This window comes from Vicugna pacos, chromosome 4 (assembly GCF_048564905.1).
Source record: "Vicugna pacos chromosome 4, VicPac4, whole genome shotgun sequence".
In the NCBI taxonomy this organism is placed as follows: Eukaryota; Metazoa; Chordata; class Mammalia; order Artiodactyla; family Camelidae; genus Vicugna; species Vicugna pacos.
The window spans coordinates 14,618,397-14,630,493 of NC_132990.1; the positions used below are offsets into that span (position 1 = coordinate 14,618,397).

The following is a 12,097-nucleotide window of genomic DNA, read 5'->3' on the forward strand; positions in this document are numbered from 1 at the left end:
GTGTATGATCTTTTTGTGCCTTGTTGGATTTAGTTTGCTAAGGTTTTCTTAATTTAAGATGATTTTTATATAAAGAAGTTTTATTTAGAAAAAAATGTAGGATTTTTTCAGGAATTTTTGGTTTGGGCTTGTCTCCCAGTTGCACTAGTACAGCTTGGAGGACATAGTCTTGATCTGGGAGGGCTTTAATATCTACTTTTTCTAATGAGGAAGATGGTGGAAGAGGTGACTGCATCACCTTGAAATAAAATGAGGTGGGCAGGCTGTCTTGGATGCATTCAGAGCTAAATTTTGAGAGAGGAATTCAGGAGTATATGGATTGAAATAGCCAAGCCCTCATTTCCTTTACGAGCATGTTGGGGTTTAATCTTCTGGAAATAATTCTATTTTAATTCCATTTCTAACTAGGATATGGACTTTAAGTCAGCTGTTTACCATGTTTTAGTTCATCTGTATAATAAGAAGACTAAGCAAATGACCCTCAAGATTATTTATAGCTCCAAAAATCTACAAATTTCATCTATCCGGTGGAAGTTGCCCATAGTGAGGCACAATGATTTCGTGATTACAATCTCAGTCCCAGTGCAGCATTTCTGGGTTCCCACTTACTGCATCTGTCACTTTGGTTATTTATGTGAGGTCTCCGGGGCTTCATTTACTAGTCTGTGAAAAGAGGGTGATGAAACTGCTGCTTACGATATGATGTTGTTACTGAGGTTCATGTACTAATGATGGTAAGAAAGAATGATTTAGCATCAACCATTGCAAACTATGTGCTTTGCCATTTCACTGATCTTGAATTAGAGCCCAACAGTTATTTTCGTTACCTAGGAGTGCATTTTATAGCACAGATTGGAGTTGAATATTTTATGGGTCCTTTACTTATTATTTTTCAATGATTTAGGATTATGACTAGGATAAGATGTTGGCCTTTCAGTAAGACTTCTGTTCATGCACTAGATAAAACCAGAGATTTTTCTGAGGAATGTCTAGATGTCTGCTGTAGATACTCTCTTTTGTGCTTCTCTGCATAGGTAAAATGGTAGCCTGCTCAGGTAAGGGTTCTTATTAGGCATCTGAGAAGATGCCAAAATCATGCATGCTTTAAAACCTGTGGATATGCCCTTAATTAGAAACACCAGAAATTAGGGTCTATCACTCATCGTACAGTATATACATCACAGTTTCTGCCAGCCAGTGTTAGTCAACAAAGTAGTGGCAAGAAATAATATTGAGGGAAGATTGCTCACATGATACAAATTTTTTTTCATTCATCAATATAGCTTATTACATTTATCATTTGATTAAGTAGGACTATTAAAATCTTCGTATTTCCCCTGTAGAAGTACTTCCACAGCTTGAATCAATGCATTTAACTTACACTGATTTCTGTTATAGATGTTAGGAACCCATGCTTACAATTACTGTAGTAATGTTATTTATAGTGTGGGTTTACTTCATTCTTTATTAAGCTTCTCTATTAAGGAGACAATGGGATATACTCTCCTCTAGTCTCAACACTCCAAATAAGATTTGGAGTAAGATTTCTCCTGGCAACTTGTTTATCTTTTACTCATCATTCCAGAAGATCATGTGATAGATTTATTTGCAGGCATGTGTACAGTACTAGGAAGCTCAGTCAGAGCCAAATCTGTTGAACATGTCAGCAAGTAAACAGAATTGAATGGCGTCTACGGTAACAAAGCATCGCTGCTCTGGGGTCAGTTTAGGTGTGGACCCCATCTCGTTTATCTGGCTCTAAGGCAGATTCAGTCAGGATGGTACCTCATTTTTCCCCCAGTGTTTATATTATGATGGTGTTGCGAAGATTATACAAGATAATCACTTAATATACTAATACACATTCTTGGTAAATATTACCTGTTGTCAACATTAAAATAAGAAGTTCCCCAAGAAGCAGCTCTTTTTCTGCCCCCTTTCTTGGCTTACAAAACACACACACACACACACACACACACACACACACATTCTTCCATGTGTTCATTCAGTAAACGTTATGGAGTGCCTGTTATGTGGACTTATTACTCATCTGTATATGAGTCAACAATAAAGATATGATCTGTACTGTCACAGAGCTTATGTTCTAGATGGGTGTGATGGGGTGTGGAGTTCATGAACAATAAAAGTAGGTGAAAAAATATTTAGTAGTAATAAGAGCTAAATTGGAAGTAAAACAAGTCGAGAGCCCAAGGAGCTACTTTGAATTGTGTTTTCAGAAAAGGCCTCACTGTAGAGGTGACATTTTAATTAGGAATCTAAATAATAATAATGAGGCAATAGCTGCAGGATGAGCTCTCAGAGTGAAGAAAGTCCTAAGTCCCAAGAAGGATGAGGATCTGATTGGAGAGAGTCCAAGGTGCTGCGGGAGAGCCGTCAATGAACAACTATGCATGTAGGCAGGGGTCTGTCTTACCTTTCTTTCACTCTGAAGGGCCAAGGCCCTCCTACTTGGAGAAGCTCAGTCATCTTTCTTGCTAACACTCTCTTCTCCTTTCTGTCTTATCCTACCTGGTAAACTGACCCAGGGCTTACTCCTTAGGCAGCTCATTTCCTTGAAGGCATCTGATCTGATCAGTGTCAGTTACACAATTTGAGCTTGAATTTGGAGTGGGGTGGCAGAAATCTCTCAGGATTCTAACCCAAGTCCTGGTTCCAGCCCAATTTATCACAGTTCTCTATATTAACATGTAAGTCCCAAACACTTTTCATAAGAAAGTGAAACTTTGCCCAATTGCCAGTGCTCCTTGCAGACAGCTCCCTTAAGAATGACACAAAGAGTAATCCTGTGGTCTGAGAAAGGAGCCCAGTACTCCTGGGTTCCCCTAACCATGTGCTGCTTCTTTTCAAGTTGGTAATAACTTTATCCCTAGTGTTATTAAATTTGTTCAGTTTTACAAGTTATCATCACTTATTTTTTTCCCTTCTTCCTATTTTATTTTGTATCAAACATTCTTTTATAAATCATCACTTATTTTTATTTTACACCAAAAACAACTTAGCCACCTCAAATCCTTTTAGGAATAAGCAGGCTGCAACATACTCACTCAATAATAGTGCTTAATTTCTTACTTCTGTTTACCAAGTATCTCATATTACCTATCAATAGCATTTTTGCTCCTTGTGAATATCACAGACTCATCAAGCTTAAAAAAGGACTTAAATCCCTCAGACTTCTTTATGCTTACCAGTTCAGATACAGTCACAAGTTGATTCTCCCAGGAATGTTGGTCCATCTTTTGTGTCCTTCTCAGCTCTATACTGGTCCTCATGCATCCTGTGGGCACAAGAGTTGATTCCTTCATGACTCAACAGTTATCTTCAGTGCTTAGCAGACAGGGGAAGAGGAAGGAACTAATTAAGAGTAACCTTCTAGGGGGAGGGTATAGCACAGTGGTAGAGTGCGTGCTTCGCATGCACAAGGTCCTGGGTTCAAACCCCAGCACCTCCATTAAAATAAATAAACCTAATTACCCCCCAAATAAGTACATAAGTTTAAAAAAAATAACCTTCTAAAAGGTCTTTCACGTGTTCTTTCCATAATCATGTGTATTTTTAGTGATCAATGTTTTGTTGGACAAGGTTAAAGTATTAATAGCTGTTCTGGAGATTTAAAGTGGGGGACATATTTCAATGTTGATTTGCATCCTCTTCAGGGTTCTTCCCAGTGTTTTGCTCAGAGTTGAGTTGCATTGAATTGGCTTTGCATTTGCTGCATGCTTTTCCATGCAGCATGGGGGATACTAATCAAAATACAGATGTATCACAATATGCTTGCAGCTTGATCCATTTGTCATCAGGAAAGAGGCTTGAAATGAATTTAAGTAACTTTTGTTTTTTGTCTGACAGATATAATTTCTGCCCTATATTTATCACCTTATCCAACCTGTTACAGAAGATAATAGGAAAAATAGTAAGTGTCCTGTGAACTCTCACATTCCTATCCTCAATACGGTGTACTCTATTAGTATTTGTATTTTTGGAGGAAAAACCCATTTTCATTTATAATGTTGAAATCAAAATCTTTATCCATTGAGTGAACTAAAATTTAAATGATAATGTATCTCAGTGGAAACAGAACATCATTTTTATATAATATTCATGCAACAACTTCTGTAGCAGTGCCCTATGTCAGGCACTATTTTAAGTATGTTTCAATATTTACTTTATTAATCCCCATAACAGCCTTATGAAATGAATATTATCATTATCCCCATTCTGCAGACAAAGAAACTGAAGGCTAAGGAGATTAAATAACTTGCCTAAGATAGCACAACTGATAAACAGTATGTTACATAACAAGTTGTCCTTAGTAACAAAAGACGATTTCTTGAGAAACAGTAGGCCACAGTGACAATAACATGGTCATTGCAGAATGGAAAATGGTCCTCTCAGTGCTCTTTCAAAGTTCCTGTCACATGATAGGTTACATGAGGAGGTTGACTTTAGAAATAGGCAAAAAAAGTTTATAATGTGACATTAAGTCTGTATCAAGACAACTTTAGAAAAAGTAATAAAAAGGCATCAATTTCTTTCACTTGGAGAATAAATAATTTTTCCACCCAAGTCTAAATTTTCCCCTCGGAAAGAAAAATAAGATGAATCTCAGCAGGTCTCTGGTAAACCTGTTTGCACTGGTCCTCCCTCTGGATTCTGATTGCATTTTGCCCTACCGTTGTGTAACACCTAGCATCCTTGGGGTCATTTTTTGACTCTGAATGTGTGCTCCACATGTAATTTACAGTAGCATGAAAAGAAAATGGAACACCTAATTAATTCACCAATCAGCTGTCAGGGCCTGTGATCTTTTCCTAGTTCACCATCGAGTTCCCTGTGGGAGAATCAGTATTCTGAAAGTGCCGTTTCCATTATGCTGCATGTGGTGTTAAAGCAGACTACTACGTGATGCTGCTTGTTCATGGAAAATATGCCGTCCTCATGAGTGCCTTGATGACTTTGTTTAAAATACCTTCTGCCACCCCTGTTCTCTTGTTCTCATGAATACGGTGGCTCTGCAGAACAGCGGGTTTTCACAGTGTCATATATTAAGAGAAGGGAGATCAGCATATCTCAGCTTCGTACCAGTGCATTTCCTCTCAAGTCATTCCATTTTGTCCTCAAGAAACTTTACCCTGTTTGCTTTAAAAAAGAGAGAGAGAGTAATTTAAAATCCATCTTCTCAGAGTTGATCATTTTTGAAGACGTTCTTGTCTCAAATATTCCAAAATGGAGATATTTTATACACAGTAGAAATATTCATGGCTACTGTCTCATGGGCTTACAAAATTACAACCAGGTAAATGCATTTTATGAGCATTTTCAGAAAAAAAGGCACATAGCAAGGAAATAAATAATGCTTGTAGAACTATGGAATCAGTTTATTCATGATTAATATCTGCTTTCATGATTACATGATCTAGTTTTTCTTTTTTGCTAAGTAACAGACTGCCTCAAAATTTACTAGGTTGACACAATGATCATTCAGTTATTTCTCACAGGTCTTTGGGTCAGTGGGCAGCCACGATGATTCTGGGATTCACTGGTTTTAGCCGAGCTTGTTTGTGCACATGAGGTCAGCTGTGGGTAGGCCAGGGCTGGCTAGTCTAGGAGAGCTGCACTCAGTTATTTTCACAATTTTCTGGCTGAGGCACTAGGGTGACTGGGCCACTTATCTCTGATCACACAGTTGATTAGCTTGGACAGATTCACACAGCGGATGGCAGGATTTCAAGACAAAGAATAGAAGCATTCAAGATTTCTCGGGCCAGTGCTTAGAACTGGCCCAACATTGCTTTTGCTGTTGGCCAAAGCAAGTAACAAGGCCAGCCCACATATAGGGGCTGGGCAATTGAACTCCACCCCTTGATGAGAGTAGCTGTAGAGTAACAATACAAAGGGAGTGGATACAGGGAAGAGAAGAGTGAAAAAAAATTGAGGCATTTTTGCAGTCTGCCACACTTAATTATCTGGCAGAGCTTCATGGTCATCCAGACCTGACTCAGGTTTATTTTTTGCATTGTTTCTAATCAGACTGATTCCCCAAGTGAGGAGAGCTCTCCTATCTTTGACAGCACAACCTAGCATCAGAGCAGTAATACAAAATATCTATATCCATCCAGAATCTTTTATTTCTGATGTTGCCTCTTTGTTTTTGGCTTTATTGAATATTTAGAGATATGAAAAAATGTGGTGGTCATGGCAGCACAAGAATGTGAATGTATCACTGAACTATACACTTAAAATGGTTTAAGTGGTAAATTTTATGTGTATCTTACCACAATTAAATAAATTAAAAGCAATCAAAGAAAACAAAACAAAAATCTCCATTACTAATTATCTCACAATTTCTGTGGGTCAGGAATCAGGAGTGACTGAGTTGGGCACTTTTGAATCATAGTGTCTATGTGGTTGTTGTCAAGCAGTGGTCATTTAAAGGATTGCCTGGGCTTCATGATCCATTTCCAAGAAGACTCACTTGCATAGTTCTTGGCTGGAGGCCTCATTTCCTCACTGTGTGGACCTATCCATGGTGTTGCTTGGTATCTTCATGATACAGTGTCTACTATCACTTCTCATAGTATGTGATCTAAAAGCGAGTACAAGGATGAAGCCATGATGCCTTTTAGCCTTAGAAGTGACATCCTTTTATTTCTACTGCATTCTGCTTATTAGAAGTGAGTCTCTAAGTGTAGCCAACGCTCAAGGAGAGAGGAATTAGGCTAGGAGGAGCATCAAAGATTTGTGAATGTGTCTTAAAATTATCACAGACATTATTCAAGTTTTGCTCACTCTCCCAATAAGGTCCTTTATAGCAATAGAAAATACAGGTTCATCTGTCTTTTTTGTGGTTTTTAGTCTCAATCTTCATCTTTAATGACACTGACATTTCAGAAGCGTGGCCAGTTTTTATGTAGATTATCTCTACATAAAAATGTCTGATGTTTCCTCAGGATTAGACTCAGTTATGCATTTTGGTAGGATTATTTCAAAGGTAATATTCTCAGTGCATCATGCAAGGAGGACCCTGATGTCAACTTTTCTCCTTACTGGTGGTATTAATTTTAGTCTTTTGATTAAGTTGGTGACTGCTGATTTCTCTGTCTTAGAATTACTTTTTCTTTGTGATTAATAAGATGCATTTTAAAAAACATGTTTAATTTTGTGTTTTCATGTGTTGGCTAACATTTTAGGTTGTCTTCATCATGAGGGTCAGTTAGGATATCTTTTTCACCAACTGCTATAAACCAAAACAGTGTTTCCTGTTTTAATACCTATTTGTACTGCCAGTATTAAAATATTTTACTGCCAGTTAAAGCTTTGGCTATTGTCACTGGGCATTGTGGTTACAACTTACTTGTTAAAATTGGTATGTGCTGCTCTCTAAGTATTCATATCATATGGTTCCCCAAATTATCATAGATAACTTATGGAAAGAGTTCATAGCTCGTTCCAAACTTTATCTTAATAGTAAGTCAGTAAGTTAGATCAACATTAAATGATAGCATTTTTACATAGCAATAAATGCCTAATGATAATAATAACTAATAATCATTAAATGCTTGCTATATTTCAACATTCTAGATGCATTTGCAAGTATTAACTCATTTAATCTTTTTGACAATCTTATGAATTGGATGCCATTATTATTCTTGTCTTACTGACTAGAGAGTGAATAATGGTAAAGCTGTGAGTCAAATTCAGGCAGTCCATCTCCAGAGGTTGTACCCTTAATTGTACATTACTGTCATGAAGAGGACTGTGCAAACTTCTATATGAATGTAAAATTTCCAAGGCAAGGATGCTGGAGTTAGAAGGGAACTTAAAAAGCATTCCTTTCTTCCCTAGCTGAAGAAACTGAAGCTAAGAAAAAGTCAGCTTATCTACTACCCAGGGGTAAAGTTGAAGCAAAATTTAGGTCTCCTGATGCCCAATCAATCTTGTTCACTTTTCATCATATCATACTGTAAATGTCTAGCAAAATGAAAAGAAATATTCTACACTCAATTATTTCACCAGGGCAGTGATATAACTCTACAATATCAGTTTCAAAAGTGAACATGCAATGTACACAATACATGAATTAAGCATGAACGGCTTTTGCTTGCTTTCTTAGAACATAAATGGGCTTTGGGGAAACGGTTTGGATGACCCATGCATTTTTGCTCAGATAATCTGGTTCGTTCAAACTTTCTTTTGTCCTAAGCAAATATATTTAATATAATTTCTCTGCTCATTTGTTTAAAAGTAATCTTTGTAAATGCAGTTTTTGAACATACTCTGGAAAAAGTCTTTTGTGGTTATCAAGTAGATAAAATATGCAACTCTAAAGATGAACCATTGTGTGCGTACCCATTTAGCAAAACACATGATAGACTCTTTTGTACTGGCATGATCAACTTACAGAATGTAATTCACAGTATTTATCGACATAACCCTTTTGATTTCCATGGATCGATTGCCTTTATTTTTGTTACATTATTTTATATTACATTGATTGTTTTTAAGTGGTACTCAAGGCACCTTTATATTTGGTGGCTTCCCTATGATAGTTAGCAAAGAGTGATGTTCAGAATGGTTATGTCAAATGCTCTGATGAATCAAAAGGGGAAACAACAATTCAGAACACAGATCAACCAGCAACAGTGCCAGACAGTGCATATTGGATGAATTTGAGAGCCACTGTAGAGTGAAGGTATGGAGATAAAGATACTCTTGTATTTTACCCTCTTATTTGTATTGTGTTGAAATTCTTGTGTTGATTTTTCTCCTCATTATTACATCTCCTCCTAGTAGCACATGCTTGCTTGAAAGGGTGATAGAGATAAAAACACTAAGTGTAAAAGCAGAGTGGTGGTGGTGATTTATGGGTGGTGGAATTTTGTGTCCTGTGGTGGAGATGTCTAGTGCTCTCACTTAGTCAGTTTCCCTCTCCTTCTGGTTGCACTAGAGGAATGTACTTTTCTATCCCTTTACTGTTGGGTTGGGCAGTGTGGTTATTTGGATCAATGGGATCTGAGGAGATGTGGTTAACTGAGTCATACCTGAGCCTAAGAATGTAATTGCAAGAATTCCTTTCCTTACCAAGGTGACTGAAAAGATCTCTTGCTCCTGGATTGTGGAGCCTCCATCAGTTTGGAAACCCGAGTGATGAGTGAAGCAGTCCCACGTGGGATTTTCACATAGGTTATGTAGCATTAGTGAGAAAAAAAACTCCTGTTTAGGTGGGCCACTGAGTTTGGGCAATACTGAGTTTGTAACAATACTCTGGCTAATATATGTCCAACTGAATATTTACTAAATACTTTTGAATTAATTGAACTCTATCTTAAAAACATTTAAATAATTTTGAGGTTTATTATAAATTGTAGCTAATATAATATTTTGTTGAAATTTTATCTTTAGTTTCACTGTATCTTTATTATCAATTCAGTTAACATATTTCCCCCCAAAATTTAATATATATCCTAACCCTGATGCTTCAGTCTTCAGATTTGGTGTTTTCACTTTGAAGTTTTGCCTCTAATTCTAATATTGCATGGCTGTTGTCTCACAGGGATTTTGTAAGTAGAGAATTGTCAACTGAAATAAAACCACACAATATGAGAATTGTAGGTTAAGTTTTATTTGGGGCAAAAGGGGGACTATTGCCTAGAAAACAGCACCTCAGCTCTGAGGAACTGCTCCGAAGAGGCTGGGGGTGGGGGGGGATCATCAGTATTATATATGGTTTTAGTGATGGGGGTACTTGAAGTCAAGCACACATTTAGGCAGAGGCTCGCTGCTAGTCACGAGGAGCAGAATTCACCATGAGTGATTTTAGTGCTTTTCTAGATAAGAGGAGGTGGAAGAATTTGGACTCATAAAATTATCTCCTGAAAATATCCATCTGAAGGCCCGCTCTGCCGGTTTTCCCAGAACACAGAGTGCCTCATTCCCATCTCCACCCTGAACTCTTTTCAAGGAATCAGCTGGAGGTCAGTGGCTGCAGCGCTCGTGATTTAATCCGAGCAGAGTTAGATGGCAAGTGCCACCGTGGTTCATTCCTTGTAGAGGCAGATGACAAGTGCCAATTTTTAGTTGGCAGGATCAAATATTCCCTCCTCTCTCTCCTTTCTTCCTTTCCTCATAAATGGCTGCCTTTAATCTGCCTGAAGAGCTGTTTCTTTCCTTTTTTTTCCTGAAATTTTGGGAACATGCCTTATTAGATAAAAAGGAAGTGCCAAACTCATTGTCTAAAAAAGCAGACACACTTGTGTTCTGTAATTCTGTTAGGTCTGTAAAAAGCGACAAGGCAAGGTTTTGGAGGAATTCTCCCCTCATCATCTAAGAATAATAGTCCATTGTCAAGGAAACAGCATCAGCCTATATGGATTGCAAATTCAGGGATCTGCTGCTTTCTCTGTAGAGCCCGTTTCTTTATGAGTCCCAGAAACACTGTGAGCCTTAAGGTAGACTTGTGGAAATTGTCAGAAAGAAACCAACCAACAAACAAAACCTTAGATAATAAAGATTTCAGCAGTGTCCACCTCCATTTGGGTAAGATTTTTGAACTTTAAGAAAATGCCAAATCAATAATTGGTATTTTATAAGTGAAAAAAGAATCATAAATAATTGTCTATGAAAGACATTGACCTAACACATTTTAGTAAATTACTGTTACTAAATAATATACTATCCTGGGAGAAGGACTGTGGGAGGAAAATGGTAAAATATTCAAAGATAAAGCATGTCACTATGATTATACATTAGTAGAAAAAAAGGACATATGCAGAAATTATTGTCACATTAGAGGGAATATAATATCTTTGGAATGAAGATACTATATGATAATAAAGTATAAAGAGAGTTTAATCAAAATTTTTAAAATGAGGGCTAGGTAACTGTGCATGGATCAGGTAGCCTTGGAAGATTGGATTTTAATATAAATAAATAAGGAAGTTAAAAAATATAGACCAGAAAGCACCAGATGTGGTACAGGGTTGGTGAATTGTTAGAGGTTGGAGAAGTTGGAGAATTGAATGAATGTGTCTGTGTAGAAATGGATAAACCCAGAAATATAGTTTGGAAGCTTATCAGAAGCAAGTAATACATGGATTTGCTTTGAAGGCAATGGGAGAGGGGTCCATTATAAATATTAGAATAGGAAAATGAAATAATGTTAAAAGCCTTTTAGCATTTGAAAAATTAAGTTTTACTAGATTATCATACTTAGCGTGGTCTCACTGGCCTCAAATATCTCAAGTACAATTTTGCTTCAGGAAGTGTTGAGTAGGGCCTGATAAGTAGGCTCAAATGGTCAGAGAGCTCTGGTGAATGTAGTGGGTGACTTCCACAAAACACATTTACCAGCATCTTCTTTTCTTGATTTCATTGATGGTGAGCATGATGGAGCAGAGTAGAATTGGTAGAGTTTATCAGACTAGTTGCATTGGGATTTGGAAGCAGATGATCTAATGGCTACTCTTGTCCTGCTGTTTACTAATCACATAACCCTGGAGTCATTCTCTAAATCTGTTACTCCCTGCCCTGCCCTGCTCAAAAAGCACTTTGACAATGTACCTTATGTGAGCAAGTTAGGTCCACAGGTGACTAATCAAGATGTTATGGTGAAGCTGTTAAAGAACAAGTCAGAGTGGTTTTCTCTTGTACTAACCCATGATTTTCAAATACATCCCATTATTAGTGGAGCCTTTAAGATGGGCTGGTAAGCCCCTTCCCTTCTTCCCTCCCAAAGCCATTTTTTGCTTTCCCCATAAGATTAGTATTAAAAGAAAAATATAGGAACAGTGACTACCATGGGTAGGGAAAAATATAACTCCTGTCTCCTATTTAAATATTCATAAAATGTATATGTGTGCGAGTTAGTGTGGTGTTTTTTTCTTTTTTTTTTTTTTGAGGTTATACAATAGGAGTTCATTGAGTAGAACAACCAGAGAAGCAGAAATCTCAATGAAATAGAAATTTCACCAGAAAGCAGGACCTCAGTGTTGCAACAGAATTGCCTTAAGAATTTGCAAAATTATTAGAGAAAGCATTGATCTTTCTGCAGGGCTTTGTATAAGTGGGGTGGAGACAACTT

At 37.3% G+C, this 12,097-nt stretch overlaps 1 protein-coding gene and 1 non-coding gene across 3 annotated transcripts in view; both read left to right on the forward strand.

Annotated features, from left to right (window-relative positions):
* Window positions 1–12,097, forward strand: part of LINGO2 (leucine rich repeat and Ig domain containing 2) — a 1,052,619-nt gene that overhangs the window by 457,132 nt on the left and 583,390 nt on the right. The gene's annotated exons all lie outside the window — the stretch shown is intronic.
* Window positions 3,397–3,469, forward strand: TRNAA-CGC (transfer RNA alanine (anticodon CGC)). The gene has a single exon. It is a non-coding gene; the product is annotated as a tRNA-Ala (tRNA).